General features: G+C 30.7%; 1 long non-coding RNA gene across 1 annotated transcript; it reads left to right on the top strand.

The window, feature by feature from the left end:
* The first annotated feature begins 4916 nt into the window (after positions 1–4916).
* LOC134686127 (uncharacterized) lies at positions 4917–14529 on the top strand. Its single transcript, XR_010101548.1, has 3 exons — positions 4917–5009; positions 11772–11827; positions 14219–14529. It is a non-coding gene; the product is annotated as an uncharacterized LOC134686127 (long non-coding RNA).
* The last annotated feature ends 1736 nt before the right edge of the window (positions 14530–16265 follow it).

The following is a 16265-nucleotide window of genomic DNA, read 5'->3' as shown; positions in this document are numbered from 1 at the left end:
CGCATTTTTGCGCCTGTCCCAAGTCAGGAGCCTCTAGCCTTTGTTAGTATTGTTTGATTTTCAGTTTTAGTTTCTTTTGTATAATTTGGAGCTTAGTATGGCGTCTATCATCTTCGCTAGCCAAGGGTTACGATCCACTCCCGTTCTCTTCACCCTTGGCGGATTGAGATACAATTTCGGAGACACAAGGTAAGGATTTTTATTTTTTGCAGTCGAAATTCGCTGCATCCAATCAAACAGCGCCTATAGCAGTGGCGGATCCAGGGTGAGGGTTCCGAGGGTTGGTACACCCCTTTTTTGGACGTTCAATGCATTTGAATGGGGACGTTTAGTTTGACACCCCCCTTGTGTCCTGGGTTGGGACCCCCTTTTTAAAATGGCTGGATCCGCCATGGTATAACATGATCACGTGTGAATGTAGAAATTGAAATTTTCAGACCATCAAATCCCAAGAAATGGACATCATGGAGAGTACCATGAGGCACTGACATTCCGTTAGCTGTGCATGCTCACAACTTTTGAAGAATAGGCTTCACCAGATACGCTTTTCAAACTAAAAAAAACAAACAAAAAAACAGTGTGTTATTTAGAATGTCTGAATAGACCATCCAAAGACTTGTCCAAAATACACAAAATACCATAGAAGTGTCCAGTATATGTGCTCAAGCTGAAGAAAATGATGATAATTGATTTATGCTTGATACTGCAGTATGGTTTATACTTGATACTGCGGTATGCTTTATGCATGTTACTGCAGTATGGTTTATGCTTGATACTGCGGTATGCTTTATGCATGTTAATGCAGTATGCTTTATGTTTGATACTGCGGTATGCTTTATGCATGTTACTGCAATATGCTTTATGCTTTATGCTTGAAACTGCATGCATTAAGTTAGCAACAAATCAGTGACAGAAGACAAACTTGAAATAAATGAAACGGATAACAAAAAAGTATCTGCTGAAAAGGTCAATGATTACAAGGTTGGAATCAAAGAAATCTTCAAAGCAGCAAAGAAAAGGGCAAAAATGGAGGCAAAGGAATCTAAGAAGAAAAGAAAACTGAAAGAAAAAGAATCAAAAAGAAAAGAAAAAAAAGAGGCCCGTGAGACTGAAAGGAAAAGAAAACTAGAAGAAAATGAATCGAAAAAGAAAATGAAAATGGAGGCTGAAGAATCTAAGGAGAAAAAACTTGCACGAGAAGAAAAAAATTAGGAAGAAAAGAAAGATTGATAAAAAGAAAGCTAAGAACCAGAAGAAATAAGGAAAATGTGTAGCGAAGGGAGAAGAACAGAAAAGAAAAGAAGAAATAAAATCATTACATGAAAAATATATATCGGAGGCTAAGCAATCTAAGCAGAAAAAGAAAATTGTTCGAAATAATTCTAAAGAAAAAAGGATACCAGAAAAAAACGACCAAAGAGAGAAAAAAGAACATAAAACTATTTACGAAACATTTATAACTGACATAAAGAAGGTTGTAAAGGAGAAAAAGAATCGAAAACTGAAGAATCCACAGAGAAAGGAAAGGTGAAAACAAACAAATTACGCAAGAAAAGATTAGCCGAAGCCAGTTAATTTGATGGGAAGGACAAACCTGGAGCAAAAGAAACTAAGTCAAACGAAAAACTTAAATCAAAGGAATTTAAAGAGAAAATGGTTACAGGTAATATTTACATAATTATGCAGTATTTTAAATTGTATTTTAATAGTTGTGACTTTGAACGTATTGACACCATTGATCCCAGTTATCGCTATTTTCAAATTGACTTATAACGAAAGTTAGTTAGATGAATTACCTCGTTTCAAAAAATAAAAAAAAATGTGATTATTAAGAAAATGGGTGACTACGTTGCTTTTGATACTTATTTTCTATATTTATATTATAGTGGAGGCAAAACCAGTGAAAACACCTAAGATGATAAATTTTGTCAGAAGCCTTGTTGGATGTTTTCGGATCAGACATTAAAATCTTCAGCCTAACCCTGCTCCAATCATATTTGTTGAACAGTTGCATTCGCAGTTTCTCTGATTTTGTTTGTTTATTAATGAAAAATCATTTTATGATTCTAATTTTTCTATGATATTTTTGTTTAATAAAAAAGACATATATTTTTTTTTGGGTTCATTACATGTGAATCTGTGAATTACAAAAACAACAAATGCTTTACATGTCAGAGATGCTTTAATTGGCTCCAAGTCCTATTTACTTTGGAGTTTAGGGAATCCACGTGGATAGTTACCTGTGATTTTAAGTAGTTATTTAACTGTTATATTTGAATTGACGTATAATGAAATTTAAAATCCCGACCATCATTGTTAGATTATTTGTTAAATACTTGCTCTTTCGAGAAAACAATAGAAAACCCTTTGTTTGGCCTTCAAGAAATTACACATGATTATTTGTATTGCTTGTTGGTGATTAGAAATGAGATTCAAGGATAAAACTAAGTTTTCTAATGGGACAACACAGTACTTTTTCTTTTCATTTGATATCAGTACGTAAATATACTATACGGAAAGTTGTCTTAAAAACTGCTGATTTTGATATTTGGTTCAGTTTAGATGAAATGATCGGAATCTATAAACATATATTAAATATTCCAAATTAAAAAAAATAACCTTAAACACATCAATTGAACTAGCATACTCCCGACTTGGTACAGGGCATTTGTTCATGTAGAAACCCTGGTTTTAATGTCCTTGTATATGACACGTTTGAATCAATCTGAAAGGCAAATATTAATTTAAATTGATCCACTCTGAAAACTAAAACTAATGGACAGAAGGACGATGTGATTCAACTTTTGAATTTGCCGTTTGATTTGGGACTCTCTGCTTTGACATTTTCTTGGAGTTCAGTATTTTGATGATTATATTTTTTCTATTTTATAAGCAAAATCAAATTTTACGATGGTATAAGTTTTGTCACATTTAAAATGTTTTAAATTTTGATCATTTGGTTTTGACACACACAACTAGTTTTCAAATTGTTCAGTAGTCGGAAGAGCTAAAATTATGGTTTGATATTTATAGTAAAGTTTTTGTTTCGAAAAAAACATAAGTACAAAAGGAACAAAAATGATGTTTCTAGTAAAAAAATGTAATACAAAAAAGACCAAGTAAGGAATATGATATGTGTTGTTCATTCGTTTGATGTGTTTGGGCTTTCTATTTTCTATTTCCGTTTTGATTTTTTTTGTCATTTTTTTTTGTGTATATACATATTAGTTAATACCTATGACTACACTTATATTGTCATGTATGTTTGGAAAATACTTTTCCTGCTTATATTTCATTTGGGCTATGATAACTAGTTTTTATGATGGTATTGTCTCACATTTGCACATATCTCAACGATGAAATAAAAAAAATCGCCAACGATCTTCTTAATCATGCTAATTATTAATTTGACAAAGCGAGCAAATTTAAAATAAAAAAGGTAATGCAAATAAAATTTCGGTAAATATTTGTTTCTTTTGTTAGATGTATTTTAAGTTGTATCCTGCTGAATATTTGCGCCCTTTTTAACTGATTTTTATAGTTCGTTCTTATGTTTTACTGTTTTACCGCTGACCGAGGTTAGGGGGTGGTTGTGATCCCGCTAACATGTTTAATTTCGCCACATTCTGTATGTGTCTGTCCTAAGTCAGAAGCCTGTAATTCAGTGGTTGTTAAAGTTAAGAGTTAAACATTTGTTTTTCGTTCATTTGTTTGTACATGAATTAGGCTGTAAGATTTTTCTCAAAAAAAGTGTTTTACATTTGTCATTTCGGGGAATTCTGACTATGCAGTATGGGCTTTGCTCAATATTTAGGAACGTACGGTGACCTATAATGATAATATCTGTGTCATTTTGTCTCTTGTGGCGAGTGGTCTGATTGACAATCATACCACATCTTCTTTTTTTATAGCCATATGTTTTCGTTTTCGTATGTCTTTATATAACAGAAAAGGCAATACCAGCTTTGTCATATTCCCAATTTGACGGGATATAGATTCGCATGGCGGGTGGTGAACGGATATCTATTAGTAGCAGTCAAAAGCTACATTACTTTTTATCTTGATGTTATCAGGGATGTACTGAATATTACACCGGTTTGTGAATTCATTCTTCCTGAGGCAAAGCCGAATGGTGTATGCATTTTCAACATCGGTGTAAGATTCATTTTATGAAGCGTTCATCATTTATTTTCTAAACCGCGATGTAAAATTAAAAAAATACTTATAAAATTTTGAAACCGATGTTGATGGGCTTTGTCAAATATATATTGCTTTTTTTGTTATTTAAGAAAAAAAATTATATAATTTTTCGGAAATTTTGGCAACATTTTGTTTTTACCCTGGTAAACAAGGGCGTGGTTTTTAGTTTCACCCAGGTAATTAACCAATCAATTTGCAGGAGTTTTGATTCATAAGAAATAAAATCGATTTTCCTGCTCCCTTTCTACGTCAATTCAGTTCCTCAATCTAAAATATTTGTTTGTATATTGTTTAGTATCGTCGTAATGATTTTGTAACAATTGAAAATCAGTAAATCACAAAGTTTTTTTTTTCCAGTTTTTTTTTTAAAGACTTTTATAACGCTAGTCATGTAAGCTGTAAATGTTGTATTCAAATGTATAAAATCAATAAATCATGTATATCAATTTTCAAGAAATATATCTAAACCTAACATTTTCAATTAATTTTGTAAGTATCATACACAAAATTACATTTTCCAAAAATAAGTTTATATCGAATAACAAAAAAGATATGATATCAATTAGGTGTCAATTACTGTGGTATCATTGGCTATTGTGGATAGAAAAGAGATGAAAAGGGTGTATTGAAACAGAATACTAGTTTATTCGCATAGTCACCTTTCTATACAATTACAAATTATATTCACCTGCTCATACGTCATCAATACCGATATACAATTGTCCAGAATTAGTGTTAATTGATATCAATAATCAAAGTTGGAAAAAAAGATACGTTAACTGTCTGGTCAAGACGTGTATGAATTGAAGGTAAGACTGATTTAATGGCAAATTTCAATTTTTTCTCTCAAGTTTTCTCAAGTTTTCAGTCTGTAATTTATGTTGAACTTATATTTTGCGATATATAATTTTAATGTACTGCGAAAACTGTGGACTGTAGACGAAATCACAATTTAATTTTTTGCGACATTGAGAAAAACCCTTTTTAATTCATATGAAAAAAGTCTGAATGCGAGTTCAAATTATTGCAATGGTAGCCATAATAATTTTTTGCAATAAAAAACATCGCAATTATTTCTGATTAACAACATTTAATAGTCTGATACTTGCTATTTCTTGTTATAATGTAAATGTTATATTTTTTGGACCATACAACCTTCTAACCACCTAAGTTATTTCAACAACGTTATTTTGTGGGTTCGAGTAATTCAATCTTTACTTTCTGATATTGTCTCAATAACTTTAGAACTGTATTAGTCAGGAGTTTTTTTGGGCGTTTGATTTGCTTAAAATAGCATCGATTGCGTTACAATACTGATAATTTTGTGTTACCCCGTGCTATAATAAAATATATTCAATACATAACTGTCTTTCTGATTGAACTTATTACAATGTTTTCATTACATAACTGTCCTTCTGATTGAACATATTACAATGTTTTTATTACATAACTGTCCTTCTGATTGAACTTATTACAATGTTTTTATTATATAACTGTCCTTCTGATTGAACTTATTACAATGTTTTTATTATATAACTGTCCTTCTGATTGACTTATTACAATGTTTTTATTACATAACTGTCCTTCTGATTGAACTTATTACAATGTTTTCATTAAATAACTGTCCTTCTGATTGAACTTATTACAAAGTTTTTTATTAAATAACTGTCCTTCTGATTGAACTTATTACAATAAATTTGAGAAAGGATATGGTGAATGTATCAAAGCGACAACCACCCGACCATAGAGCAGACAACAGCCGAAGGCAACCAATGGGTCTTCAATGTAGCGAGAATTCCCGCATCCGTAGGTGTCCTTCAGCTGGCCCCTAAAAATATGCATACTAGTCATACTAAACTCCGAATTATACACAAGAAACTAAAATTAAAAATCATACAAGACGAACAAAGGCCAGAGGCTCTTGACTTGAGGCAGGCGCAAAATTGCGCGGGGTTAAACATGTTTATGAAATCTCAACCCTTCCCCTATACCTCCAGCCAATGTAGAAAAGTAAACGCATACAAATATGCACATTAAAATTCAGTTCAAGAGAAGTCTGAGTCCGATGTCAAAAGATGTAACAAAAGAAAATAAATAAAATGACAATAATACATAAATAACAACAGACTACTAGCAGTTAACTGACATGCCATCTCCAGACCTCAATTAAACTGATTGAAAGATTATGTCTTCATCATATGAATATCAGGTATAATCCCTCCCGTTAGGGGTTTAGTATCATACTATCATAAAATATGTGAGAAGAACATAATCCGTGTCATGTCAACAACTGTTTTTTAGAAATAAATGTGTTTAGTTTCGATACAAAGACCCTATAAGTGAATCAATATTAAAGCCAAAATATGCAATCTTTAATGACCTGACAACAGTATCGTAACTATATCCCTTTTAATAAGTCTATTTAAAGGTTTTGTAAGTTTCTGAGGAGAATACTGACATTTTTGTGCTTTATAAAGAATGTTTCCATAAAATATTGGATGTGAAATACCTGAACGTATAAGATGTCTACATGTTGAGTTATTTTTACGAATTATTTCCTTTTACCGGTGATCAAATTTAGTAAATGTTTTAACCAGTTTGTGATATCGAAAACCCTTGTGTAATTTTTTTTCAGTAATACATAAATTTCTCTCGCTAAAATCTAAATAATGTTTTTATTACATAACTGTCCTTCTGATTGAACTTATTACAATGTTAACATTACATAACTGTCCTTCTGATTGAACTTATTACAATGTTTTTATTATATAACTGTCCTTCTGATTGAACTTATTACAATGTTAACATTACATAACTGTCCTTCTGATTGAACTTATTACAATGTTAACATTACATAACTGTCCGTCTGATTGAACTTATTACAATGTTTTTATTATATAACTGTCCTTCTGATTGAACTTATTACAATGTTAACATTACATAACTGTCCTTCTGATTGAACTTATAATAAAGTTTTCATTCAAATGATATGTATATCGTTCCATGTTTTATAATCACTTTCTATGTTACCATATTTTTTTATTTATTCAACCTGTACACGGGTCTTTTATTCTTATTTTTTTAAAAATTTAATACAAGTAAAACATATGCGTGACATACATCTATACTACTAAAATTACGAGGTCCAATTTGTCAGCCGTCATCACGTGAAAACGACGAATAAAAGAATTCAACTTTATATACAACTTATATAGTACAAAGGTGTAGATTAAAAATTACACCACTACAGGCCCTTTTGTTTTCCACGTAATTAATATTGCCAATAATTAAGAAGTTCCGGGCCGAGTCCGATACCGATACCAATACCAATAGTATAATCACCTGTTACTTATTACCTTATCTATACGTTCCGCATCTGACAGTGTATGCATGATTAATATGCTATATACACGGGTCATAACCACAGGGTTGACACTACTAAATTGTCAAATTGTTACCTATTGTAGTATTTTAATCAGTAAGACTTTCTAAGATAACAATACGAATACTAAAAATCTGGACTAAAAATAAGGCGTATAGGTACAGTTTTCAATTTGTTAGCGGGCATGAGGGACGTAAAATAGCGAATCAAAGAATTCAACTTAATTTATAACTAATATAGGATAATGCTGTTGATGAAAAATACTCCATTCCAGGACCTTTTGTTTTCCAAGTAATTAGTATTTATCATGACCAATAATTGATAAGTTCCAGTTCGACGGGTTCAAACAGAAAGATTTGAAAGCAGAGAAAACTGTGTATCTTATTAATCGGCATGATTTTCATCAGATGACAATACTAATACTAAAGTAAGGCTTGCGCATAGTTATATACTTTAATTCAGTCACGGACCCGCGATGTCACGGGTGTGTTCTAGTATAATATAATACATGTAAGATATATGCAATGTCATTATAATAAATACATCATAATTGGATATATTTGACATATAGAGGTCAAAAGAAAAAAGTTAACAAAATTGTAAAAATAAATAAATTAATAAATAATCATAATTAACAGTTAGAATAAGAAAATAAATGCATCATAGTCCTGATGAAAAATATTAGTAAAATTTACTATACTTATTTCTTTCGTAGCAGCTAGCAACACCGACCAGAAACATAGCATGGCAATATATTTTATTACTCAAAAATAAATTATTGGTATCTTGTTATAAGTAATTATATTATAAGCATTATTCAATAGCAGATTTTCTTAAGGAGGCTCGGGGCCATTCGACTGCGCATATAGTTAAACGCATGAATTACAAAATTATTTGTCGTAAATTCGATATAATTTTTTGAAATATTTTGATTGATTAGAAATGTTAAATCATTGTAGTTATGTGACTAATAGAATATTTTTGTTATTATCCGTATTTGTTTAAGGGTCAAAATGACATTTCACCCATTTTCACCATTTTCCCGCAAAATTTGGGTTTTAAGGCAAAATATATTTGTTTCCTTATCGGTGACCTATGTCTTTTATTGACCCATAAATTCTTTGAAGCTATATTCCAGCTTTTCATATTACAGTTTTGTACCAATTGTCATAGAACGTTTTTTTGATATTCCGATAAAAATAAGTCCACACCTCTATTTTCCCTATCATTTTATTGGAAAATGGTCCCTTTTACATACCAGTTTATAAGTAAAATTGTGAGCTAAAATGGTCCTTGACCCCCTATTTTTTTCGACCAATTTGATTCATTTTCTTTAAAGAATAAAATAACAAAACATACGGCACTTCTGATAGAAACTTCGAATGGGCCCGAGCCACCTTAAACGCATATATATTATTAAATTTTAGATATATATTTAATTTTTTAACAGCTATCCTACTCTCCAATGTATTATAGTTAACTATCGTAAAGCCTTTTTCACTGCCGAAATGACACAGTTTAATTTAAGAAAATCTGTGTTCATGTTACAGTTTTGCTTAAATTGTCAAAAGAAATATACATACATAGACATATGTACCATCCATGTTGGTCTATGCTATCTTCTACAAATCGTTATAAGTTTTAAATAATTCTTGTTAAGTTACTAATTTATGTCCATTTTCAATATTATCATTTATTCATAATGGATTTAAGATGAATCATAAGTAAAATTTCCTATTTTTGAATAATCATTTTCTAGGTTCGTAGTACATCTTTCACAATAAATTGTTTATTTTGTCATATAAATTTGTCTAATATCATAAAAACCACAAATACACACTTTTTCCTATCTATATTTAAAAAAAAAAATTGCCATGATAGTACTATCATTCTGCAAAATCCTTCTTATCCTTTATTAATTTAAGTGCTGTTCGAAACATATTCAAATGAAGGATTTTAAACCACCCTCAAAATAATCTTTGATCAAAATTTCTTTCGTGTTCTATGTTTAAGCCAGTTATTTATATTTTTAAAAATAAGTTCATTTATTCTCTAAACAAAAATTGGTTTCCTATTACATATGAATTCCTTTTAGTCCATTGCTTTAAAGTATCTCCAATCTGTATAATTCTTTCCAAATTAATTGATTTTTTTAAATTTTCTCGAGATCTATATCAAAACTGACACCTAATAAGTTTAAAGTAGTTATAGCACAAAGAGATTTCTATCAGAACAAACATGTGATATAACTCGTTTATATGTTTAGCTAATAACTTTTTTGTGAAGTTAAGGTTCAGTCCCTACAATTTGCAAAATAGTCTAAATATAAAAGTGTTTCCTAATGGGAGTTCTAACTCCCATCAATAAAGTAGTATTTTCAGCAAATTGTGACAATTTCTTTTCAACCTGTGTATCGTTGACAATGTCAATATTTTACCTTATTTTCAATGCAAGAACAAAAATAATTGAACTATTTAGTTGCTGCTAAAGTGACAGTGCTCATTGCGAAACTAGAGGACTTCATTAATATGGTTTTGTTTAATGAATTACTGTAATAAATGTTACTGTCTACGAGGAAACGACATCAAATATGTAGTACACCACAAACAACGTGCGTAGTCAGATATTAAAGTTTCCATTATATGATTTATATAACTTAGAAAAGACAGAAAAAAATATTACAATCACGCCTCATATAAAAAAGTAGATGTGGTATGATTGCCAATGAGACAACTATCCACAAAAGACCAAAATGACACAAACATTAACAATTATAGGTCACCTTACGGCCTTCAACAATGAGCAAAGCCCATACCACATATAGTCATAGTTCAATTATAAATTCCATTTTGAAGGATGTTCGCTACACTGAATCAAAATAAAAAGCTTTTTAAAGACTGTTATAAATTGACAAGATATGAATGAAGAATCTAAAACAGCAGAACTAAATTCAGGGTCCTTTTTGTTTTTGAGATACAAGCAATAAAAATTTGGCGGGAAATTATTCTCTCTAGATGTTTTTATACACTTAACATTGGCTCCTTTGTTTCTTTCCAAAATGATAAAATATTAACATTGATTATATAAGATTGTCAAAAATGACATTTCAAACTATGATATATAATCAAATTATGGAACGAAAAAGAAGGGCTTAGTGAGCAAAATTTTTGAAAGTAGTACCTGGAATAAACCAGAGGTTTCGGAATATCTGGGGAAAAATCACTAAAAAAGAGGAGCAAACATCCTTTAGTAGTTAATCATGAAACACATCTTTGATGGCATCACGGTCACGTGATAATATAATATCTTTAACCGTATAAACTTGTGTCTCGGCCAATAAGAAGACATATTAAATCCAAAAAAATATTGCCCAAAATGTATAACGGTTTCGTTTAAGTATGCTGTACAGTTTGTTAGTATTATAATTGGAGAATTAAAATCTGAAACTTGCTTTCAAACGCTTTTTGTAATTGGGGACTTTCTTTGAACTCAATTATATTGGAAAACAATGTTGCATGAAATATTAAAAACAAACTCAAATATAAAATCATGATGCTGGCATATAACGTATGTCGTCTTGCATTCTAAACAAAACCTCATATGTACATCTTTGTATAAAAAAGAAGATGTGGTATGATTGCCAATGAGACAACTGTCCACAAGAGACCAAAATGTTACAGACTCTAACAAGTATAAGTCACCGTACGGCCTTCAACAATGAGCAAAGCCGAAACCGCATAGTCAGCAATAAAAGGCCCCGATATGACAATGTAAAACAATTCAAACGAGAAAAACCTAGTCTTCTTTACTTCTATAGGAACATCATGCATAACGGATATAAACTTCTCATGGATTTATAGATATAATAATTTGAGCTAAAAAAAAAGAAGAGAAATACGTTCTTGTTGCTTATTTATTCGTTTTCTATGTTGTGTTATGGGTACTAATGTTTGTCTGTTTATAAACTTGAGCTCAAAAGAATAAAAAGAATAACTTGAGCCATTACTGATAATCAATATCATACACAATCCTTTAACTGATAGTTACATGCTGAGATATATCTGAAACAGAAAAGCTAAGCATGTTTGATTAAAATGTGTAGTATTGTAGATGCTTTGAAAACATGATGGATACCCAAAGTGAATTTAGTTTATTAAAGAACAAATTGATAGCCATTTTTTTTTTTCAGGACAAATGCCTTCAGATTTGATAAAAAAAAACCAGAGTTACTAATACACTATGAATGTAAGTACAAACAATCTAAAAAAAATCAGGACTAGATTGATGCATATGTAGTGCCTTAATTTCAAACTCACTGATTGTTTGAATAATTCCAAATATTGCGTTTTGTCATCATTACAGATGAACTATGTAAAAACATCAACAAAACATCACATACTGAACATTGATTAACATAATACAGATTTGCTATTACAAATAGATTCGACAATTCCAAACATACCCAATTTACAGAAAAGACTTAGATGGAATCTAATTTAAAATTGTTTTGTCTCATTGTAACTTGGTTTTATATTTATAAAAGAACACGTTTCTTTGTTATTCAATATTTTTACACTTCGCACATCATGGTCGATTACTTTAATTTATCTTTAAGAGGAAATGTCAATGAGTGTCATTTGTTGGATAGTTTTACATAGTTTGCAGATGTACTCTTTAAATAAAGGTACTTTTCAGGAATTTTTGGGAACATTGTCGACCCTTTAAAAAACTATATTTTCTTATTTTAACATTCTATCGCTCAATTTACTATCCGTTTAAACAAAGATGATTTCAGTATATACTATGCTTACAACTTACGGTTGACCGTTATTCCTAGAATGTCTAGCTTACATTGTTTAGATGTATTTATAAGTTCCAATAACTTAAAAATATTCCAATGATTTGTAAAGTATTCCTTTCTTCCTGTTGTAAATCATTTGTTGCATTTTCGCCATCTTGCGGATAAATTATTTGATGATACAAATTCTTGTTAATCAAACATGAATAACTATTCCTTAGGTGACAATCAATCACGAGTTAGTTGACCGTTATGAAATAACCGTTTCACAGATGATATCGGATATGTTCCTTATGTCGTTACAACAATACCCTTTCCTTTTCAAGAATGTGACCTACCGTAAAAGGGAGCTTCCATTTGATTTTAGGGGGGGGGGGGGGGGGGGTGGGCTTGAATAAAATTTGAAAAAAATAGACAGGACAGGAGTTTTGAGTAAAAAAATGGCAGGATGAGACACTTGCAAACAAAAAAAGTCAGGACGACAATTTAGGTTAAAAAGTCAGGACAAACTAAAAACAAAAAGGCAGGACCGAACAGAGTGAAAAATAAAAAGGCAGGGCATAGATTACAGCTAAAACTAAATGCTGGACAAACTTTTTCATTCTAGTCCCCCCATAAATATCAAATGGTAGCTCCCTTAGACTATTTATAGGATTTGTAATAACATGAGCAATACGACTGATACCAAATGTATAGCAGGGTCAGCTTAACTCTTCGGAGAACCTGATATCACCCCCAGTTGTTGGTAGGGTTCATGTAGCTTAGTCTTTAGTTTTCCTTGTTTTGTCTTCTGTGCGTTTTTTTTTTTACTGATTAAAACAGATTTATTGGTAAAATGTAGACAAATAAGTCAAATATTAAAGCATTTAATAAATGCAAGTCGTTTTCCAATACTGTCTAACCTTTAAAATATTTTTGTTGTTGATTGTATTCCATAATTAAGGAATCAACATTAAAAAGCAAAATAAAAAAAGTTATTCGATATAACAACTGTAATCAATTAATCATGATTTATGTAATAACTGTAATCAATTAACCATGATTTATGTACCTGTAATCAATTAACCATGATTTATGTTATACCTTTTTTATTGATGAATAAAGGCAACAGTAGTATACCGCTGTTCATTCGATATAACAACTGTAATCAATTAACCATGATTAATGTAACAACTGTAATCAATTAACCATGATTTATGTACCTGTAATCAATTAACCATGATTTATGTACCTGTAATCAATTAACCATGATTTATGTTATACCTTTTTTATTGATGAATAAAGGCAACAGTAGTATACCGCTGTTCATTCGATATAACAACTGTAATCAATTAACCATGATTTATGTTATACCTTTTTATTGATGAATAAAGGCAACAGTAGTATACCGCAACAACTGTAATCAATTAACCATGATTTATGTAATACCTCTTTTATTGATTAATAAAGGCAACAGTAGTATACCGCTGTTCAAAACTCATAAATTCATGGACAAAAAACATAATCGGGGTAACAAACTAGAAGGAAGCGCATTATATATAAGAGGAGAACAACGACACAACATCGAAAAATGAAACGCAGACAGAAACGGACTAAGCGTTAGACAAAATCTTATGAGAATAACAAATACAACATCAAAACCAAACACATGAACCTGGGACAATCTCAGGAATCAAGAATTTACGGTAAATGAAATTAACTGCATATAGTTATATGTTGATCACATTCATTAAAATATAAACGTACCTTTGCCATTATCAAACACACGCATTGAATACGAATTGCGATATATATGCAAAGTTAAATGGTAGTTAAGTGTATTTTGTTTGATTTTTTAGGAAACAGATATCACACTACAGGATGATGAAGTTGGTACTACTGTTACAGTTTTATTCACGTCATTAGCAGCAGCGTCGGTTTTAATCGACATCGCTTACATCATTGTTTGCTTTAAGGCTCTTAAGAAAACTTTCCATCATCTTACTATTTTGGTGTTGTTTTTCAGCGATATTACTTTAGGGATTTCATCAACAATGTTTTCGTTAGGAACTGTATTAAAACATGAACATGTAGACTCGTGTCTCCTACAGATATTTATTGTTACATTCGGTCTGCAATCAAACTATTGTTTGATATTCATTCTGTATTTACAAAGATATTTAGTTGTAAGGTCGTATAACTTTGGAATAGTGACCACATTTGATAAGAATAAATACATATACATTGGAGGATCTTTGTGCCTTGTGCTTATATTTTCGTTTTGTGGAACTATATTGCCTCCTCATGAGGGATTCATGCATATTTGTAGACCACTTGTTTATTACCGGGACAGTTTTTATATTATCATAATTGTTAATCTTTGACCGATAACTGTAATAATATTTCTATTATTCATAATGTCAGCGATCACTAGTTTACTTATATGGAAATTATATTTTAAAGGAACAATTGCCCCGATGGACGTTGTGAAAGAGGAGAAAAACTTTACTTGCCATGTGGAGGCCTCTATCTCAACAACAGGGCAAAGTGCTGCAGTTTCACCGAAACACGTTTCTTTTGACATTGAGTATAACCAAAATATGGCAGATGCTACTTCAGTAAGCATAATAGGAGATATAGAAATTCATTTAGATAATTTAAAAGCTACCTCGAACTTCAATCATAAAGTATCACCAAAAAAAGATAACTGGGTACATGACGAGAACTTGAATGAAGGAACGATGTATCTGAAAAATAAAACCGACATCTGTACGACCCAGAACGATGTTGCTATACCTATTGATGTCAACACACATTTTCAAAAGTCATGGGAGATTCGAATACACCTATAACAATGCAGGTTCGAATTATTCTTTTATTTCCATTTCTGATCAATTCGTTATCCAATCCTTTTATTTATGCTTGGAGAATACCGGAAATTAGAGAAGAGTTCAGAAGGCTGTTTAGGATAAACACTTAATCTTCAAAGTGTAAAAATGACACAGCTGTTAGTCTTACATTATACAGTTATAACCAATTTTGACAAAATTACAAAGTTAACAAAATGTTTACAATTGAAAGACGTCTGAGATATTCTCAAAAAGCAAAACAACCAAAAAAACCACACATGATTAACACAACAATAAAACATACAAATTATTAAGGTGACCCTAACACAAAAAGGTTCATATTAGAAATGTTTTCATTTAAATATTTATTAGTTTTATGTATGCTGAATCTAAAACAGAAAAGATGCACCAGCTCATTTTATTCTCAGAAGGAAGCGAAATTTGTGACTTTGACCCAATGTTCAAGCATGTAGAGAATAAGGCTCATATATATTTATAGACTTTATGTCAGTTTAATAATATTGTAAAGTTTAACAAACAATCAAACTATAAATTGATACATTTCTCTTAGTTAGTTTACATTGAAATTTCCCTTATTTCTTAGATTGATGTTCACATTTGAACCATTTTCAAATTTTAGTTTGAGACAAAATTATTGGTTAAATCGATTTTTCGTAAAATGTTTTCATTAAACATGTTAAAATCACAAATGTCATAATTTGAATACTTCGACCCTTTGAAGATATCAGATATAAGATTTGTCAAAACTTTTGGACTTTTTAACCCATTTACCCCATAAGTGTTAACTTCAATGCAGTGCCGGGGAATCGTTTTGATAATATTTGTAATTAATTATAAATTATTATAGATATTTGTTAGCAACATTGACACTGAAATACCGGAAAGGTTTCACTGTCATTTCAGCGATCTTTGGTAGTTTTTTTCGCAATATCTTTTGCATATCTAACTAATAATGTAAGTCAGGCGTACATGTTAAAGAATTACAGTTTCAAAATTTCCGTTTTAGTGTTTCCATAGTTAATGTTTAAACATGTTA

Source organism: Mytilus trossulus, chromosome 10 (genome assembly GCF_036588685.1).
Source record: "Mytilus trossulus isolate FHL-02 chromosome 10, PNRI_Mtr1.1.1.hap1, whole genome shotgun sequence".
Classification (NCBI taxonomy): domain Eukaryota; kingdom Metazoa; phylum Mollusca; class Bivalvia; order Mytilida; family Mytilidae; genus Mytilus; species Mytilus trossulus.
The sequence above is the reverse complement of the archived record's forward strand: the minus strand, read 5'-3'. Positions and strand labels throughout refer to the sequence as shown.